An 18,596-nucleotide genomic window follows, 5' to 3' on the forward strand; every position below is an offset into this window, starting at 1 on the left:
TGAAAAAAGAACTTTCTTTACAGCTTAATATGCTATAATTCAGCTTCCATTTGTGGGAATAGAGGCAGACACCACTACTGGTTCCCATTTTTCCCCGAGTATGCCAGAATGGCGGTGACGGCACACCAGCTTTAGGCTGGATGCCAACAGTCACCTGGCTGCACTGAAAGACACCCAAGAAATTCCCTGATGGTTTTGTTCCTGCATATAACATCATACAAACCACCACAATCAATTTAAAAGGAGTTCTCTCTCGGGTCTAAGCTGCTCTACATCACTGACCTCCTCCTTTTATCCCAGCACAGCATGGAATATAGCACAGTTTCACCACAAACAGTCCAACGTCTCCACTGTCTTTCCATACATATAGACACACACTGTACAAATATGTGTATCTATATACATATGTGTTACACAATGAGAGAGAAAAGCCACAAAATTCTATTATTGTGTGGTTCACAACTCTAAGCACTGGCAGCCTGGCAGCCCAGTAGCCTCTTACAAGAAAAGGTTTATTCCACATTTGTCTATGATTGTAGAAAAAAGTGAGAGATGCATGTGCTCCCTATGAGGTAGTTTTTTACATATTGACTTCCAACAAGCACAGTCTTGCCTGGTGGCATGCCAAGAAAATCCTATCACTCATACAGGTCAGGAGTACCACCATTACAGCCCTTAGACCTAGGGGTCAACAGTGTTTGGTACCTAAATTAATACACATGGTATAACTACAAAATGGAAACACACAAATCCTTCAGTGGTGACTGTCAACAACACAATCAAGCCGGTGTTAACCTGCATCACCGTTCTGAAGTCACCTAAATAAATCGTAGAACTTTGAACTCCTGCTGTCATCACCGTTGTACTCCCACACACCTCTTGCTATGTGAGGTCTCTGAGAACATGCACACCTTCATACCCCCCGCTCTCTGTACCAGGCACTTAGGGTCTGCTCTGGAACGCACTGAATTCAGTAGTAACATTTCAAGCCCTTAGGCAGACCATTAGCTAATTGTTATGCAAATCTGTGCCTTACAAAACAAAATTGCTCTTCACTGCTGCAGCTTCTCAAAAGAGGAATCAGAGTATCGTCCTGGCACCTGAGACTTTCGCTGCTGGCAATGCATTCCCAGCAGGCGGCTCCAGTGACCCGAGGGGTGCCCCACTTGACTCCCTACACACCTCACACTAACACAGTCAGACAGGTTTCCCTCACTGGCTCAACCCCATGTTTCCCATAGCAGAGTCCCACACTTCTTAAGTAATTTAATCGTGGTGCAGCAACACCGTAACAGCTCCAGCTGGTGCCTCAGGGGAGGGACGCCCAAAAAAGGAGTCCCAGGGTTTTTATACCCTCACAGTTTGTGTGCCCATTCCAGTGGTGATATCTCATCTGGGGTCTTCCCAATGTTCACTGGCTCCTGCTGAGCCTCTGGGTGACTGGCCACCCCTTGGAGCCTTCTGGTGCTCCAGCCATTTCCCACTGCAGCTGCACACAGAGCTACCTTCACCAGGTGTATTCCTCAGCAATACGCAGTTCTTGAACATGATGAAAACATCAAGGCACCTGTTTTAAAGAATTTAGCCATTTTTAAAAAATCCCTCCCTTTGAATAGGCTGGGGTCTGCATTTCTAGAGCACGTGAAGCTTTGTCTTTTAATTTAGTTTTGATTATGGTCAACAGAATGGGTACACACTGCAAGCAGCATTCCACAGATTCACTGGCATTAACACCTGTGTGTATATCAGCACAGCCATATAAAGAACTGTATAACACAAGCCTGCCTCACAGCACCTGCAAAGGGCTTATTTAATTAAACCCTTCCCATCCACAGGCAGAGGTGAAACAGTTCAAGATCCTAGTTTAAAAGGTGTCAGGGAAGAGAGACCTACTATTTATCACACAGCAACCAAGACCAAATATAAAAGACTAACCAGTAGCCTTTCCAATCCCACACTGCCAGCTGGCACTAAATGATAAGTGAAAGTGCTGCAAAGTACTTTTTTCCTTGCTTTTATAACAGTGCAATTTTAATATGTGGTACATGGCACATTGCCATTTCCATTTTTTGAGTGCAAAAGCCTTGTACAGGGAACAGGGAGTGCAGCCAACAGAACCAGATCTGCTTAGAACTTTGAACTAAAATTCATTGTTTCATGGGTGAACAGCAAACGTGGTTTGTTTTTTTTCTTTTTGGTTACTCTTCATGTTGAACACTATGTATTTATTTGAACAAACTGTTAAAATAAACTTTTAATAACTGCATTATTATCAAGAGGCTCTCAATTATCTTCCACTCTGCTAAAAATTCATTTTGCCAAAGGGATTTACAGGCACCTATATAATTCTCAGAGGAGCAGCAGAATTCCTCACGCTACAGTCTGTGGTGGGCATAGGCGTAGGACTTTTAAATCGCAACACATATGGATGACACAGGAGTCACTGAATTCAGCCCTACTACTTATCTGTAGAATTAGACAGGGAATGCTCTGACTGATTTACCCTCGATGTATCCAACTCCACATTCATGGCCACCCTACTTCAGAGAGATCAGCCATAGGCCCAAAGGGTCTGAGAGTCACAGGTACCACCGAAGGCTGCAATTTCATCTGAGAAGTGTGCATACAGAAGTGCAAACAAGTAACTACTGATACGATGGTAAGTATTCACACTTATTTTCTAACGCAGATAAAAGGCAAATACACACCGCAGAAACAAAAATCTCTTTGATCCAACTTTATCCTGAGAATAATAACAACCAAACAGAGAGTTGTGGTTACAAACCTAACCAAATAGCAGGGATGCAAGATCCTTGGTGAATTTTACTTGTACATGATTATCTGGAGGGTTTTTTATTATTATTTATTCTATTTGTGGTGCCTTGGTATAAGCAGTTCCTTGTTCTGCATTTAAATTGCTAACTGAGCAGGATAAAGAGGCAGATTATGAGACAGGCTTCTTTCAAAACCTGGAGACTCTCAAGACCATTCTGAGAAAACTGATAAGCAGGCTAGAAACCTGAAAATTCAAGGATAACAGCAAGGATTAAAAATAAACACATCTCAGGATAAGAGTAATGCTATTGCATGTCAACATTGCAGTATTAAACTGGCATAACAAAACACTGTTGTTGGGGCCTACCTAAGTTACCTGCTGTCCTGCCTTTAAAATGAGACAACAATTAAATTTCAAAAGCCTTTCACACAGACAGAAATGTTTTACAGAAAATACTGTTTTGTGAACATCTGCCTCTCAGTAAAACCAGACAGTCCCTTAAAATTCTGAATAAGAAATCCCCTCCATTTCTGGTACCTGAATTCCCCCCTAAAGAACACAGCTTAACTCATTCTCCTGAAATAAGTCTATTTTTTTCTTTTTCTTTTTTTTTTGTAGAAGACAAATAATTTGCCTTCGAGATGCACCTACATTTCATCACTGGTCAGCAACTGTCAAAAATATCTATTTAGCATAGGCTCCCTTCAGTTTATGGACTAGATCTTAAAAACATCCCATCACATACTAGTTTGTCCTGCAAGAGCTCTGCCACAACTGCAGGCAGTTACTTTCCTTATGTATAACAGTTGCTCTGGGAAAAAAAACCAAACCAAACCAAAAAACCCCCAACAAACAAAACACATTTGTTTCAAAAATGAAGCATTAAAGCCAGTCTGGGAAAACCCAGTCATGGGCTAAAGTGAATCTACAATGACTGCTGCGGAAACAAATGCTGAGACTGAATAGAGTTCACATTGGACAACTTCACAGGAAAACCACAGGTTCAGACAGTTTAAAATGCAAAATCATAACTCTGAATCTGGGGGTTTATGCAATGCCAAATCTTCACTTTCACAGACGTATCCATGAAATTCAGCTACTGATTTTAGTAGTTTGAAAATAAGAACATACTCGAAGCCTTTGAAAATTACTCTTTCTTTTTTTTTTTTTTTCCCAACCAGAATGATGCTGGTGGCTGTTTTCCTTAGTTTTTTTTTATTACCCTTATGGGACTTATTTTGAAATAAGACCAAGAATGTGTGTTTCAAAAACTGTATACATAATATAAATATATTAGTATTCTGGCTTCAATTAGAACTCTCTAAGTCATTTCACATGGAGAAAAGTTAAAGGGAATGAGGGGAAAAAATGGCTTTGGTCTGTTTTAACTACTTAAACTGTCATTTATATTTCCTCCCACAAATAAGAAGAGAAAGACTTATTTTCAAAATCATAGTAATGTTACCATTAGAAGTCCCTTCAGTAATTTGGAAACCCTTAAGAGAAAAGAATTTTTACATATATATATATATATGTGTGTGTGTGTGTGTGAGTGTGGTACAATTTAAAAAAAAAATGCTGTGGGCTGTCAGACTCATGCTTTTAGTGGGTTTTGGTGTCAAGTTCCTGAAAACATGTTGTGTTATTTTGGTAAAACAAATTATTTTTAGGATCATTTAGAATGAACACGCAAGATATAAGAAAACTTTTTCTTGAAGGAAAATTAAGCAACCATAAATCTTACTAATTCCAAATAAAAATCCCTCAAGAGAATCCTGCAAAAGCCCAAGACTCATACAGTTGAATAAGACTCAAAAATTTTAAACTGCCATCTCCATATAAAATAGGAAGCAGTGGATACCTATCTTTATTGGAATGCATGAGGATTATGGAAGCAACAAAACAAAACAAAAATCCACAAAAAGAAAACATAACAATTTGCTAAGCAAAGACAGAACCATACCTAAAAAGCCTTAAAACCATGATAAAAGTCATTTATCTTTTATGTAATGAGGAATGTGGCTCAATTGTGGAAGACATATAGACCAAGAGTACAGAAAAAGTGTATCTCAAAGAATGCCACCAGATGATATTACTGCAGAAACAAAGTTAACAGCTAATTTTGTTTCTCCCATGTATTTATAACACTTAATAAAACCACAGTCATCATTCACAGTGTGGTCAGTGCCTTAAGAAAGTCAGGTTTCTTGTGTTTTTTTTTTCCCTAAAGAACCAGTTATAGAAAAACACAACTGCAAACCTGTTGTATGTCCAGTACTAACTGAGAGCTCCTCCTGAATGCAAATATTTTCTCAACCACAGCCCATACGAAGATGGAAAATTAAAGAAAACTCTCAGAAGTATCTGACCTCATGGCAGGTGGAGGGGATAATCTTGTCCTTCTCAGACTCCCATCTAACTCAGCTGTGGGATGCCCTGGTCTCAGCTGTGTGTTGACACACACACACACACACACACACACACATTTTCATAGCATCACAAACTGCTTATAGCAGAGAACCAAAAGGTAAGGAAAACAAATACAAAATGTGTATTTATTATAACTGAGGCAGTGTCTGTGGCATGCACTGACATGCTGAAAGCCCAAATAATCTACCAGGGGGATGTGGGGGGTCAGATCTCTATAAGGGGCAGTTAGCAAGCACAAAAAGAAAAAGCAGCATGAAGGTTAAAACGCAGAATCTCCTCCCTCACACCTGTGCTCTGGAGATGCTGCACCCTGCAAACCTCTGAAAACACGGTGGGGACTAGGCTCTTTTCAGCCCTTTTTCTTCCTAAAATAGCGAAGCCTGGGGGCATGTTTGGCAGTGAAGAGAGGTTCAGAGCCTGAGCCCCCTGCGGGGGGGAAATCCGGGAAAGTGCTGGTTTGTGCTGTGTATGTGTACCCACAATTCCTGAAGTAACTTTAGCCCGTGAACAATAAAAATGTAGTGCACGTCTCAGTGAGAAGCACCTGGGAAGTTTGCAATGTTTCCTCACCATAGGCATAACAAAAGGAAATACCGTTGCATGCAATGCAACAGCTATGACAATTTTGGTACCATTAGTACTTTTTTATTTTTTTAAACTATGTACGTCACCTATGCTTTGCCTGTGCTGTGCCTGTACATAAAACACTTCAGGTGGTGATTTTCAGCCTGTCTGGTGTTTTGACTTTCACATGGAACTGAAATCTAAAAAATAACCATGCCAAACTAATAATTAAATGTTAATAATTAAATGTTAAAATTCTGTTTTCTACTCACAAAGCATGAAGCCAGTAAAACATTTTTGGACTCAACTCAAAAATCAGCATAACTAGGCAATGTATGAACATACAGGTTGTACACAGAAGCTCCTGCCTTCTACAGCAAGCTGAGAAGTGAGCTACTGGCAAGAAGCACCTACTAGAACTGAGAAGAAAGTGAAGAAAGTAAGGACTGAAAATGCACCTTGATTTGCTGCCACCTTTGAGATGCAGAAATTTTAATGCTGTCACTGGCTTTGTGAAAAACTGCAAAGCAAGAAACAAGGAGCTTGCAAGATAAATGTTTTATTTGAATTACATTATACTTCATAAGGTTAAAAATGTAATGTTATAAGATGCTGTTAGCAGTCTGTTTCTCTTACAGTTAGTCTATAATAATTCTACAATAAATTCTTACAGACTTAACTGGATGTTAAAAGTGGTCTCCATAGTCCATATCTACTGCAAGTCTGGGTCATACCTGTGGGTTTCTAGTATGCATTTCTTTATCATCTGCTGATTTGTATAGTACAAATGCACTGTAGTATAGAATTCCCACCAGGAGTTCCATAGTTTTTCCTGATCTTCACTTTTACAGAACAGTTTATACTGGACTACAAATATCACATACAGGCATGGAAATATTACACGCTGGGATGAGCATGTTTGTAGTAGTTTAAAAATATGAATTTTTTGGTCTTTACTGGTGTACTCATGCTTGTACAAATCATTGTAAGGACACAGTTTTGCTAGAATTCTGCACCTACAATGTTATATACTTCAGAGGAAGAAAGAAAAATGCAAATCAAGATGTCCTGTAGCTTTGTTAGTTTTTTACCATGTGAAATGACTTATGATAGTGCCGTAGCTTCATATTTCAACAGGAGCTTGAAAAAAAATTTGCAACTTTTTTTAAACTGAGTTTGTACATTCATGTTGAAAGCTGAAGTGACAATTATGGAGACTACTCTTCTAAAATTTTTTTGTGACTGGTAAAAATTTGGCAACCCCAAATTTCCAGAGCATCCCCTTAAACAAGCCAAAATTTAGCTACTATGGATTAAGCATGGATAAATAAGTACGTTTTCAAACTGTGAGGAATTTTTTTCAGATTTGAGCAGAATGCTCCAAAAACAAATACATAAAGAAATACAGAACTATTCACCAATTTACTTATATAAACCATTTTCTTAAAGTAAATAAATATATGATTATCTTTTTTAAATAAACTTAAATTAGATTAATATCGATATCTGTTTATCTGACCCCTTGGAGCACTCAGTCTCCAGTTTATTCAGGTTTCTTACAATACAGATACCAGGATATCCCTCAGAGTAATCGAATATCCACTTACTCTGCGTTTCTTAAGAGACTGGGGAATAATGAACTAAGATATTATATAATCAGTCAGTGTGTGGGTGGGGAAACCAACTTGATATTACCTTGTAGCATAGACTGTGTAGCTTGTTATTACCTTCTAGGATAGACTGTGTCACCCATCATTACATGGAAATTCTTTAGAAACATGAAAACAGTGATTCTGGCAGCATCTTTCTGGCTTTTCTCATATGCTCTCTTCAAACTCCCTCACATTATGAAACAAACCACTGAATCTTTCTATCAGTCCTCTTTTTCTTTTTGCCTGTCCACAGAGCATAATACATACTACTGTTATATACTACACTACTATTAGGACAGCAGAAAGTCTTATTTTTTCCTTCTCTTGATCACCTAAGTCAAGGGCAGAACTAGTCCTTCACAACGTTTAATTGGAAAGAACCAATTCAGTTATGTTAAAAATTACGCTATTTCTGTCATATAATCAGTGCTTAATGGGAGTGCAGTATCTGGATTTATGGGGCAGTACTTGGGGGATGTGGGGGCCAGAAACACCCATCTCTCAAAATATTACTCATCTGAGAGAAACTGGCACATTTTTTTCTTAGGAAGGCTGGGAGCTTGAAGATAGAAAATCCTGCCTTTATAGGTAGCCCTCAGCTAACCCCTGTGTGCATTCAGAAAGCAGTCAGTGCTCATTTGGCACTAGTTCCAGCACATGCACTCAAAAGAAACCAGTACAACCATGCAAACAGTTAGGAGCATGCTTAAGACATGCAGTGGGGCCTTGGGATCTGAGAAAAGCTTGTGGTTTGTAGGTAATTGAGGTGCAATCACCTTCCTACACAGGTGGTGAGTTGGGGAGCTTGAAAATCAGCAGGATAGAGAAGGCAGAGCAGCTGCCTCACACTTAAAAGATCCTGCTTTTCTGTGTGGTAGAAGCCACAGGATCACAGTGGTGAAGCATAGGCTTCATCCTGTTTTGGTTAAGTGATGAGACTTCTTAGAGTTGTCTTAATCTGGGAGCACCGTCTGCCCAGCTTTGGTTATAGTCTCTCCTCAAGCAAGAACTACAAAAACTAAGCAAATGCTGGTATAGCATTTCACTGTGTGCTGCCCCACTTCAAATAAAGACTATGAATGTTTCACTACATTTTCTCTTCAAACTGCTGACCTCTCGAAAATAAATCACTAAGGAATGCACAGAACGGAACACATCTTAATACAAACAGTAGTCATAACAAGAAATTATGTCTAAAATTCACATGACTGAACTGGCAAAGAATAAAAGCAGTCATCTTGTTTTGAGAGAGTTTCTTCACAGAAAATGTTAATAATGGGAAAAATTCTGAGATTATTTAATTTTTTATGTTCATATTTTAATGAAATTTTGGTTGTTTGCTGTGAACCTAGAAATTCATTTTATGACTGCAAGTCTATGCTTGCAGACTGTGCATGTTATAAGCATAAGTATAATTTGCACCCTTTGGTACACCAAAGCAAAATGAGGCTTTGGCTCATACATTGTGGTTAGACTAGCTCAATCAAAATAATCCTATGAAGCCCATGAAAACTTTCTATTGGCACTATTTCTCCTTTGATCCCCATTAACATAAATAATTGCCTTATTTTAGAATCCATGGTAAGCAGGTTCCACCACAGAGGAATTGTCTGTGGGCAACAAGTTCCTGATGAATATATACATATTAATTACATTGACCTGCATACTTATGTTGAGGTGCTCAAGATGGGCTTCTGAAAAAAGCTAGACTAAATAGGATGATCCCTTTCTGGAACAAATGTAAGCAGCTGGCAATATTGTGTCATGCCCTGTAATAGGGGGAAAAAGTCAAGGTTTCCTTTTAACATGACCATCTGCCATGTATTTGGTAGTGAAAATATATATGAGAAGACTTCGGGAAAGAAAGACAAGATTGATGTGTCTTGCCCTGAAGCGAGATTGTCCTGGCTTGGGTCCAACATAGAATCATAGAATGGTTTGGGAGTTGGAAGGGACCTTAAAGGTCACCCAGTTCCAAGCCCCTTGCCATGGGCAGGGACACCTTCCACTGGACCAGGTTGCTCAAAGCCTCATCCAGCCTGGCCTTCAACACTGCCAGGGATGGGCAACCCACAGCTTCCATGGGCAACCTGTGCCAGTGCCTCACAGTAATGAATTTCTTCCTAATATATAATCTAAACCTGCCCTTTTTCAGTTTAAGGCCTTGTCCTATTACTTGTAGAAAGTCCCTCTCCAACTCTTTTGAAGCCCCCTTTAGGTACTGGCAGGCTGCTATAAGGTTTCCCCGGAGCCTTCTCTTCTCCAGGCTACAGTGAATAAGACTGGGAGATCTTTAAAAATACTAGTGCCATGGTACTGTACCTCAAGTTAGCCTTTCACTTTAGGAAGACTTCTCTTAGCTTGAATGATGGACACAGCATCTGAATACAGTATTTCCAACACTGTGCATTACAGGTGTGTTTCTGATGTTCCTCAAGAGAAAAAGAAAGCTGCTGGTCAGCTGGGATGGAAGACACCTGCATGTGTCTGCTTAATTTTAGTTTGTCTTGGCAACTTGATAGTTATGTGCCTCTAGCGAGATTGTGGTAGTTGTAAAAAGAAAGAATACATAGCAAGCAATCAAATATCTTCTGCTGATTTATGTGGAAGTATTTATTGTTTTAATTTCATAAGGTATGAGTTTTCACAAGTAATGCAAACATCAACTTCAACATAGCCTCAAAGCTGTTGTTTTACATCACAGGCATGTATAAAGGGATCTTAATTAGATCAGGATCCAAAAATTGTTTGCAATTTTTATCCCATGAACTTAGCTGCAAACTTGTGTGGAACTGATTAATTCTTTTTATGGGTTTCACAGTTGTATTAATTTTGAGGTCACACAATCCTGTAGAGTTTATGTAGACTATCAGCTCCATCTGAACTCCTTGGCTGTCTGTGGTAATCTTAGAGACCTGCACATGTGTATTGATTTCTTTTGGAACAGCCAACAGTAATAATTGCTTTTCACACACTACCCACAATAACAGCTGTCCATATTTGAAGTACTTTCTAAAGTTACAGCCCTACTTAAACAAAATATCATTGAAAGTACTTGAAGGATTTGAGTAAGGAATCAAACCAACTGACCACACACAAGAGGAAAAAGAGGTTAATCCTGCAGACTCCATTAAACATAGTGAAGGTTGAAGAAAAGCCGAAACTACAACTCCACAACCATATTTGATTGCTCTTGTAATCCCAGCTTCGGGCTTAAAATGTAGACTGCACCATAGAAAAAAAAAACCTTTTAAGCTCTGTGAGCATCCAGACAAAATACATTACGATGTAACTGGGCAGTGGTTTCTCTAACAAAGAAGTACACCACAACGCTCTTCACTTTTCAGGCAGAAAAATGAAGTACAGGATTTTCCACGGGATAACAATGCACTACTCTGAAAGGCTGCCATCCTGTGGCAGTTTAGGGAAGCTGTGGTAACTCACTGCCCTGAGTTAATGGCTGCTACACTCTGCACTGGAAAACATTTGTCCTAGACACCTCATAAACAAACAGAATGAATACTCTTTTTTCTTTTTTTTTTTTTAAGGTAGTTTCAAGAAAAGGCTCTGACCTCTTAAGCGTTAACTGTATTATAGTGCAGCTTATAAGATTGGGCTCAATCAAAATATATTTCATTCTATGGTACTGCTGCCATATTCAGCCATAAATTGCAGCTGCTGAATGAACACACACACACACAATATCTTTAGAGAACAAGTAAGGAAAATTAATTTGCTTGCAGTATCATTAGGATGTTGCCAGTAAGCTGTGCATGCAAGTTAGAAACTAGTTCTTTGTATTTTCGTTTCTCTACAAATCCTGAAATAAGATGAGCTTGCAACTTCTGTAAAATACAGTTCCATAGCAAATAATCACAGAAAAAACACACTTCCAATTTTCAGGGAAACTTTCTTTAAAAAGCTGGGAAAAAAACGGGTGTTTGACAAATTTTTCCACTATTAGTATAGAAGTGATAAAGGAGTAACACACAGCTGTTAGAAACACGTACACAAATTTAAATTTCGGCTCCTTGAAATACGTCTTCTCAGTTACTTGAGCGAGACTCACACCTTAAGAAGTTATATTAGCCATGTATATACATTATACCCTTAAAAAACTTCATTCAGATCCCAGTCAGTTAGTTCAACTTTCTTATGTCCACACTCTGTTATCCGCCAGGATAACGCAGGTCATTCTGTGGCCCTGGTCTCAATTTCTTCTACCTGGACTGGCTTTTGAATTTACTATCAGCTGCCAGGTAGTACTACTTCACTGGAGACGTAGTTCCCAGGACTATTTTTCTATCCTTATGCCCCACTCCCATGCTATTTTTACAAACTGTGCTGTCAAAGCTTTTAAGAAGTAACTGTAATTCTCTCCTCCAATGTCCCTTGAAACACCAACCACCTTTAAAAGGGCACAGAACAGGAGCCCTGCAGAAGTACCTGCACACATGCCTGTGTATGTAGTGCTGTTGGATCACTAATCTGCTCTCCTTCACCAAGAGCCAGGGACATATTCCATCCTACATCTGTCTTCAGTGTACACTTGCTTTTCCACAACCAGGAAGGCATGAATTCCTGCTCAGATTATAGCATTTCCTCATCTCAGTCCTAGCTAACACAATTTACTTTAGGAACTACTCTCAAACCACGTAGTGTTCAATAGTCTTTTGAGTTTCTCTAGTTGCTGAAGCATTCCCTTAGAGTGGGAAACTAAATACCCTCCTAAAAAAAAACCCCAACACCCTAAATTATAATTCCTGTCGTCTCAGAATTCTAGTCAAACATTTACTACATTTTTTCACGATAGCAGGGAACACTCTAGAACATCTTTCTGCTTAGTCCTACCTTGTGGGATTCAGCTCTGGGAGCTTCATGAATCACAGCATTTCTAACCTTGCAGGAAGCAAACACCACTTGCAAGGAGTGGCCTTTTGCCCTGACTTTGAAGCCAACATAGTCCTGCTTTCACAACTGAATTAACTTTAGGACATAAGGACACAAGGAAGGGAAAAAGCCTGTAGCAGAGCAAATACACTTACCTGTTATACTACTTGTCTGATCCTCTTTCTTGACTTCCTTAATTTCCTTCACCCTGTAAATCAACAGCTGCTGCCCTGGGCCATTAACACTTGGGGAAGAGGAGCCTCAGAAATGGCACAGCTGAAGTAAAAGTATTTCAGGTGAATTCAATAATTGCAAGCATAGGCCAATGCCTTTCATTTAAAAGAGAGACTAGAGTAAGTGGGATTTGTATCTTATGCATGTATGCATACATTGAAAACTATCTTTAATTAATCATATAGCTTAACGAACTTGCTGCCAATCCCACAGGGATGAAATCTGATTTTAATAAGTTTTGGTTGGTTGGTTGGACTCAGCAGCACTCTTAAGTATGTACCTAACAACTGTAAACTTTATTGGCACGTGGTCTATGCTGTGCTATATAGAACCTGTGTTGTATTTGCAGGAAGTTGTGGAAGCTGTAGTTTCCCTTCACTGACACTGGGACCCAGACTAAAAACCTGTATTACAACGTGCTTTCTTAACTTTGGCCAAGGTTAATTGGTTGTTTTTGCACCAGGTGTGGTGATGGTAGTTCCTTAGGATCCCTTAGGATCCAAGAAAGGCACTCACATTGTAAAGTATCACTTAAAATGCCATTTACTGAAGGTACTCTGTAAAGAAGTGGTGAATTGTATGGCTGATTGCAAGTGCCTTCAAATGCACTATCAAATGGGTTCCTCTGATCAGGGTAAAGCACAAAATGCAGATCCCACCCTTCACAGAGTTGCGTTGTTTTGGCCAGGAAGCTACTGTACATGTTTCTTAAAAAAGTTAATTAACTCTCTGCTTTCCTTCTAGTGTCAAATTAAAAAGGACATTCATAGGAGCACTTGTTGCTGCAGTTTAGATGGAGACAAGGCCGTGCAGGTGGCATAGTTGCTGACACCAAGTGGGAGCTGCCTGCAGGCTCCTCTCTTACCATCAGCCACCTCAGTCTATCCAGCAGCCAAGGGATATGCCCAGCACAGTGCAGGCTTGAAGGTTAAGCTGTACATGCAGCACAAGGCAGCACAGAACAGGTGTGATCACCTGCAGATCACTAACTCCTGGATGTAAAAGCTCTTCTGATAAGGGTCATTATACAGCATTTAATTGGAGCCTTTCTAGAATAAAGGAGAGGATGTTACAGAAAAGAATTTGAGAAGCTGTCAGGCAAGCTGTAGAAGGATGAGCAAATCATACTATTATGCACCATACTGCATTACAAGCACCTACTGCAACACTCTTGGGAGCAGAACAAAATCCCCTTATGCAAATACACTGATACTGAAAACTTCTTGGCACAGATGATAGATAAGGCAGGAATATGGCTGAATCCCATCTCTCCTAATTGCTGGAAGGCACAAGGAGACCTAAGAAAGTTAAGAATCAGGCAATTAAAAACAGGGTAAGATAGATCAAGAAGGTAAGACTGGATTTCTCAGCAGAGGCATGGATCAGTCCTTAGGTAGTAAAGTCTCTTACACCATGCTCCACCTCATTTTTTTTCAGAGTAGAAGAACACAGAGGAGAACTGCCTTCCTTTTCAAAGAGATTAAAGGAATCCTCCAAGGAACACACATTTCTCTGAACATATAGTGGTCTATACATGATGGCAGAACTAAATAACCACATTTCACTAAACATATAAAATTAAGTATTTTTGCTCTTTTGGAGAAATCTCAGACGTACTAAATTCTGGTGCAGAGGAAGGATATTTGCAGAACTGTGAAGTTCCACTGAAAAGGCACAGTTATTTTCCTTCTTTACTTGTTAGGACCTTTTGCTTGTTAGATATGTAATACTTCAGTGTTAATAAGTGTCTCTTGAAAGTCCTCCTCATTCGTGATTGAATATATAATTTCTATTAGTGCAACGTGAGTCTTACATTCACAAAACTGGTAGCAGACACTTGAATATTTATAGACTGCAGTAGCTTCAGATAAACTTAATATTCTATATTTACACAGGACTAATCTGAAGGACAAACAAAGCACTCCAAGAACAGGTGTGTAATCACTGATTCAAGACTTGGAGTAAGAGGCACACAGCCCATGTTAAAACCCATGCTTTCCCCTGAACCTTATTCTTTCCCATGTAAGCTAGTTGGCTAAATTTACGCAGGCATAAAGCATTCTTCAGATACTGTTTGGAATTTACCCCATCAAGAAGGAATTAATCACTTGTTGAATTTTTTTTCTTCATGTTTCCTTAGCTTCCTGCCCAAAAAATCATTATTTTCACGCTTTTGGACAGCTTTGACTTTATGTACTGTATCTTTCCTTTTACTGGATTATTTGTGTTGCACAGAGCACAGAACATACTGCACTTCTAGGCTGGGCACCTGAGCAACTCCAGTGAGACAAGAAATCTCCATGATCAGAGCTAATGAACAAATTGGTCACTGAGCAAAGTGACTTTGTGAGCCACTCTGACTCTTTGTTGTGAATGAATGGTCCAAGTCGTTAAAAGAATCACTGAAAAAGGTATTACAAAAGCAGGTTTAATATAAATTGGGAAAAGCATGACAATGTTTGATGGCAAGGTTCACTCTACTACTCACTGCATGGATCAAATATACAAAGGAAAAGCAGATTAGAATCAATTTAGAATGATTTACACGGAGACTGAGGGCGGAAAAGTGTAAGGAAAAGGAGACCCTTCCTTTTAATCCCAAGGTTTAGAGAGGATCCCCTTGCTTTCTGAACTCCTGGTGGAGCCTAGGTGCAGCTGTGTCCAACCTGAGTACCAGACTTAGTCAACAGTCTATATCTAAGGGATTTAGTAGGACTTAATTATTTTCTAATTTATCATTTTATTAAGTGCTTCAATAGGACTTACAACAATGGCAACAGTGACTTTAGCACAGATCCGAGATTGCAACATTCATACTCTACTTGCTATAGGGTGTTCGAATCAATTCTCACACACACATACACATACACAGAGACACAACGATGTGTATATAAGTGTACTAAGGGTATATGCTAGAAAACTTTCCCCTGAGTCCAGTGAAATACTCAAGTCAAATGCCTCTGCGTTTCTCACCGGGAAAGTTCGAGCCTCAAGGAGTGGGGGTATCAGCCCAGGCTCTACCGTCAGCTTTTGGGGATGATCCTCCAATTATTGCAAACTTGAGAGCTGGCAAGCTCCGAGAGGTGTCCCACTCAGAGGGAGATTCTGGTCTCAGCCCAGTGTGATCCAGGAGACCTCAAAGAGCCTCATCTAGGACACCTGTTCATAGGATTCCACAATGATGGAAGTTAGTCATTAGTCAATCTCCATCCCGGTCATAATCCAAGACAATAATTACTAGAATTTTTCAGAAGTCCAGTAACAACAATATGGTTCAGGCTATGAGTCAGGCAAGTAATGTTCCAAGACTATCTGGAGATGACTGATTACCTCTTGTCCCCTTTCTTGGTTAGGCAACAGAAATTCTTTGTACAGAGAGTGTTTCTAATAAATTCAAGGAAACTTAACTTCCCCAGTGCCATCAATCAAGGTCAAGGTCTACTGAGAATTCTGGAGATCATAAAGCAGCCCGAAAAGGAGGCACCACTACAGCCTTGAAATTTTGTATTGAGCCTGCACAACTAAATTCCATGCCAGAAAAACGTCTGCATAAATAGCACCACATGATTACTCTTGTCTCTATTTATGAGATACAACAATACACCCTCCCACTGACTACCAAAAATGACTTCCTAATGTGTATTACAGTCTGTGAGGGTTTTCTTCTTTGTGTTGTATCAGTATTCAGAAGAACTGCCTCACTGATAATATAATTTATGCTATTGTGGCTGCTACAGATAACCTTAGCTACTTAATAAGAATAGATAGTTACAACAAAGAAATGCTGTGGTAACTGGAGTCAAATAGGAAAGAATAAAATGCCTTATTATACATCTCTCAGGAAGTCTCATTTATATTTACAGATACAGATGGAGTACTCTCTGTTTATATATCACTATGTATTTATCTACTGCTCTTCTAAAAAAAAAATCTTTGAAGCTTGAAACTACTGCAGTCCTTAACAGTTATTTTAAAAGCACAATTCTCACTGAGACTGAAGATAATGAGACCAGGCTTTCCTTCCACTATATCAGCTTAAAACACTAGTAATTCACACATTTAACAAGTTTTATGTGCCAAATAATGGCATTCAGTGTTAGGATCAAACACTTGAATTGCATGTGAGAAAACATTTTAAAGATAGATGTGGTTTGTTTAGTTTTGGTTGTTTTGGGGTGGTTTTTTTCCAAGTTATTCTCAACCTGATAATATGCTTGCATAGTTTCAGTAGAGTAGGTCAATTCTTGCTAAGATTAATATACATATGAAAACCTCAGGACTTCAGGTTTTATCCAAACACACATTTCCTGGATTTGGATCACAGCTCCCTACATTTGTAAGGTTTATTCTGCAACTGCTTTTTATTTAGTGTCAGTAATTTTCTGCAATGTGGCTTCATCAGTGCAGATACTTGGTCTGAGTTGTTAGTGGTCCACAGAAAACCTGAGAAATCAGCTGAGTTAGTAGGTGAAAAGAAACCCAGGAAGCTTTTAGCAATGACTATTAGGACCTTGTGGGGAAAGATATTTACAATTGCCCAAGAGGACATTTTATAAGGGTAAAAAGGGTCACTGCCAAGAGTGCCATCAAGCTTCACGGAAGACCTTCAAGATGCCCTTCCTTTTGTGGAGATGAAACACTTAGCAGGTTCTGGAGTTTACCTTAAAGATGGAATTAGTCCTTGCCAGGCATTTTTCATCAAGAGGAAGAAAGTTCTGCTGTATGATCAAGTGCACTGTACATTCCCAAGGTAGAAAGAAAGCTTTCCTGACATTTAGCTGCTCAGTGTCACTCCACAACCTCTGGATAAAAAAGAAACAGTCTGTGGTTCAACTGATTCCTTTCCTCTCTGCAGTTTTGGGTGATTACCCAGCAATCATCTGAGATTTGTTTTCATGGGGCAATCCTATATGTACTTACCACTGGAACAGCTGTCTTGAAAGTAGCATTCAAAAGTCTTCTTTTATCAGACCATACTATTTGGTACCTGGAAATTTCCCAGTACTGTAACATCTCAGACACTCAGGTCTTAATACAATTAACTTTGTATCTTTCTTTCACTTTATTGTCTTTCAATTGCCCCTCCACCTCCACAAAGGAAAAAAAAAAGATGGGGAGGAGAAAGATGTTTCAATTATCTAGAGGGTTACAAAGCCCAAGTTAGCATTCTCTTTCATTTTTGTAACAACTAACTCATTTCCTATATATATATATATAGAAATAAAATTTAGGACATTTCTGACTTTTATTCCAAGAGAGCCAGAAACGGATTTAGTTTTATAGGGTAGAAGGCTTGGCGTTTTCGTTTCCACTCCTTATGACTTGGATTACAATTAATAGTAGAGGTAAGAAGAAATCTTCTGTATAGCTGCCACCCCTATGAACATCAATTTATCAAAAAACAACACTTTAAACACTTAAATAGTTAGGTTGATGATGTAATAAATCATTTAAATTGCATTACTATTTCAAGTAATGCAAACAATTAATGCTGCAGTATGGGAGATTGCAGACTTTGATAGGCAAACACACAATGACGTTCACTTGAAAGAAATGTCTGCTCCTGTCTGAGTACTATATTATATTTTAGAAACAAATTAAATATGCTGGAGCCTAAATACTTGTGGAGGTTTTTTTCATCATACTGAAGCAAGAAAGTCATACTCTGCTCTTGCAACTGGAAGCACGTCTGATATTTGCAAGGATACCATTTCTCTCAATCTTGTAATTTTTTTTTTTCTGAGAGCTTTATCAAGATTTGTGCTTTGAAAAGAAAGTGTATGTTTTGTTTGGTTTTATTTCCACGACAAAAGCATGTCTACACAAGCTTCAGGTAGCTCAATAAAATATATTCAAAACTACATTAAAGCAGTGGGAACCATGTCTCCCTTGAGGATCCAATGTAGAGATTTCATCTCTGTCCTCACTCTGTGCACTCTCTATCCCTCTGCTTCCTAGGGAGAAGTTAAGCCAGGCACTGTATGAACTGCAAGTAAAAAGAGTTTTGCGTTTAACTCTAAATTCCTGGACAGTCCACCTCTGAATTAGTG

The 18,596-nt window shown here is 39.1% G+C and overlaps 1 protein-coding gene across 1 annotated transcript in view; it reads right to left on the bottom strand.

Moving 5' to 3' along the window:
• Window positions 1-18,596, bottom strand: part of MAPK10 (mitogen-activated protein kinase 10) — a 198,023-nt gene that overhangs the window by 172,042 nt on the left and 7,385 nt on the right. The gene's annotated exons all lie outside the window — the stretch shown is intronic.

This window comes from Neopelma chrysocephalum, unplaced genomic scaffold, assembly GCF_003984885.1.
Source record: "Neopelma chrysocephalum unplaced genomic scaffold, ASM398488v2 Primary Assembly neopelma1_88, whole genome shotgun sequence".
Classification (NCBI taxonomy): domain Eukaryota; kingdom Metazoa; phylum Chordata; class Aves; order Passeriformes; family Pipridae; genus Neopelma; species Neopelma chrysocephalum.